General features: G+C 39.3%; 1 pseudogene across 1 annotated transcript; it reads left to right on the top strand.

Moving 5' to 3' along the window:
- The first annotated feature begins 2,257 nt into the window (after positions 1 to 2,257).
- Positions 2,258 to 3,181, top strand: LOC309970407 (peptidyl-prolyl cis-trans isomerase A-like; annotated as a pseudogene). Its single transcript has one exon. The product of its transcript is annotated as a peptidyl-prolyl cis-trans isomerase A-like (transcript).
- Positions 3,182 to 3,381: the final 200 nt, after the last annotated feature.

The raw sequence follows: 3,381 nt of genomic DNA, 5'->3' as shown, positions 1-3,381 counted from the left end.
CACAATTAATTTTTCACTATCAACTTGCTTCCTAAGAATCCATTTTTTTTCCCTGAATTGCCATCTTCTCCTCTGTCAAGGCAATTTCTTCCCTTATGTAAAGCATTTTAATTTTTTTTTAACAGAGCATCACTTTTAATCTTACTAATATTGCTAAATTGATCTTACTAACCTTGACTCGCCCTTCTGCCCAATAGGAGATCATGAATTCTTATAATTTTCTATGGTAAGTCCTTTTCCTGTACTCCCAGTATTCCATACTTACTAAGATACATTATGATTCTTACTTAGTCTGTTCAAGCTGCTATTATAAAATACCATACATGGGGTCACTTATAAACAACAGAAATTTATTTCTGATAGTTCTGAAGGCTGGTAAGTCTAACATCAAGGAGCTGGCAGATTCAGTATCTGGCAAGGGTCTGCTTTCTGTTTCATAGATGGTCATTCTCTCTCTGTGTTCTCACATGGCAGAAGGGGGTGAGGGGACTCTCTGGGATCTCTTATAAGGGAATTAATCCCATTCATGAATGCGCTACCCTCATGACCTAATTGCTTCCCAAAGGTCCCAACTCCAACCACTATCGTATTGGGAATTAGGTTTCAACATATGAATTTTGGGGAGAGACACAAATATTCAATCTAAACCAAATACACAATACTTATATTCAAAACAAGAATGATGAAAAGAGGAAGGAAGAAGAGGAGGCAGAGTAAGAGGATGAGGAGAATAAAGAAAGGGAAAAAAATAGTAAGAGGGGATAGAGACCAAAAAGAAAGAAACAAATGAGAAGGTTATATTACATACTTAAAATGAGATTGTATGAAACTCTTTTACAAATATTATCTGCTATGATCTAGGAAACTGGAAAAAATTACTTTTGACCTGGAGAAGTTAATTAGTCAAAAAGAGAAAGGAAGCTCAAATCATACTTTTTTAACCTTTTTTCCTGAATCACACTCTATTTGAAAGTCTGATAGAAGATACTTCAGGCTGACACTTTCTCAAGTTCCATCTGTGTTCAGGCTCTGGGAATCCTGGGTCTTTTTATATGGATAGAAATCAAACCCTAGTACAGCATCAGAATGTTCTAGCTTCTTGCAATGGTATTTACATTCCTCTGCTGCTTTTTCAAAAGATGTCCAGACCTATAAATATTAAGCTACATTTTGGGGCCCTAACCTTGAATGAGGGCAGTTACCATTTAATATTGCCAAAGGAAGGGAATAGGTGCAGGAGTAGGCAAGGGAAAGAAACACAAAACCAAAAATGTCAAATCTGATTGATTTAAAACTAGGTAGGCAAATCAGCAAGGGCTGATTGATCCAGCATCACTGGAGAGTGAGGTCAGATAGGGCTGTTTTAAAATTATTTGGTATTTTCAGAAATTGATTACTTATGGAGAGCATTAAGAAGTAGCTGTGCACATTCATTTAATGGGCCAGTGACTCTTGTACAGGGCTGGAGTCGTCACATTCAATCTCATCTACTCCTTGTTAACTTGCACTTTCTTCTGAAGAGTGTTTATTTATTACAGATGCTATAAGGATAAACTACAAACTAGAATAATAAATAATGCCCTAAATGGGATTTTGCAAGCACCACCTTCCCACCCATCTTTCTACTCCCAGCCCCCAGTGTGACAGGCACCATTGTTTACAGGCCTGTGAATGTCTGTAGGGCTGAAGAACAAGTGCTTTTCTGTCCTAACGTGCATTTCAGTGAGGAGACATCCACTTATATGGAGAGAACTTAAGGACACTGGGATGTCCTCCTGTTCCCCAAAAGTGCTCCTCAGTGGTCCATTCATTGAAGGGACATTCCACTGGTTCTTTGAGTTAGTAATACCCTTTGAAGATATGAACAGTCTTGGGAGAAATGTCATGCCTTACTGCAGTCCTAGATATACAACTTGGTATAAATTCATGTTGTTGGTCATTTCCTACCCTTTCAGCTGGAAACAGGCCCCAAAGGGAAAACTGATATGATGGAGAAAGAGAGGAATATTTTGGAATATGAACCGTGGACAAATGGGTTGTACTTGGGAGTGGCACTTCAAGAAAATCTATAGAGTGAGGCGATAAGAGGGCAAGGACTTTGACATGTGTGTGAGCGGGCACACACACACAGACACACACAGACTTCACTCAGAATCAAAAACGGAACTTCATTTTTAACTTCCAATCTGATAACTGCCTAAAGGTAAGTCTCCATTTCTCCAGAGATCTTTTCAAAACTTCCCTTATGGCTTTGCAGACGCTGCCACACCGGAACCTCCCGCGCTGCCCAACCATGGTCAACCCTACTGTGTTCTTTGACATCGCCATTGATGGCGAGCCCTTGGAACGTGTCTCCTTCGAGCTGTTTGCAGACAAAGTTCCAAAGACAGCAGAAAACTTTCATGCTCTGAGCACTGGGAAGAAGGGTTTTGGTTATAAAGGTTCCTGCTTTCACAGAACAATTCCAGGATTTATGTGTCAGGGTGGTGACTTCACATGTCATAATGGCACTGGTGGCAAGTCCATCTATGGGAGAAATTTGATGATGAGAATTTCCTCCTGAAGCATATGGGTCCTGGCATCTTGTCCATGGCAAATGCTGGCCCCAACACAAACGGTTCCGTTTTTCATCTGCACTGCCAAGACTGAGTGGTTGGGTGACAAGCATGTGGTCTTTCGCAAGGTGAAAGAGGGCATGAATATTGTGGAAGCCATGGAGCACTTTGGGTCCAGGAATGGCAAGACCAGCAAGAAGATCACCATTGCTGACTCTGGACAAATCTAATAATAAATTTGACTTGTGTTTTATCTTAACCACCAAGACCATTTCTTCTGTAGCTCAGGAGAGCACCCCTTCATCTCCATCTGCTCAAAATATACTATAATCTTTGTGCTCTCATTGCACTTCTTTGGGTTCCATATTTTCCTTATTCCCCTCCAAGTTTAGCTGAATTGCAAAGTTAAGTTTATGGTTATGAAATAAAAACTAAACAATCAAAAAAAAAAAACCAACTTCCCTTATGACATAGCGAGAGTCCCCACTAGAAACTGCTGGTTTATTCCTACACAGATTTTCTCTTTTAAATCATTAACAATAAGGACACACCATCCACATCCCTCTCTTTATAATTTTATACAACTTTTAAAGCTAAGCTCAAACTGCAATCCCGTGAACACTGTTACCTATTTCTTTGACTAAAATTGTCTTACTCTGATTTCCCATTATCTTTTGAAGTGCTTAATTCTGTTTTTACAGTTGAATTCTCAGATGATTTTATTTATCTCACATAAAATACAAACTCTTTTATGGCAAGAACTCCCGTTTCTTGTATCCCTAACATATGGTTGTATCCAGGACGCAAACCCAAGTATAAAATCAAA

Source organism: Leucopleurus acutus (assembly GCF_964270905.1).
Source record: "Leucopleurus acutus genome assembly, chromosome: 13".
In the NCBI taxonomy this organism is placed as follows: Eukaryota; Metazoa; Chordata; class Mammalia; order Artiodactyla; family Delphinidae; genus Leucopleurus; species Leucopleurus acutus.
This window is presented reverse-complemented; position numbering and strand designations above follow the sequence as displayed.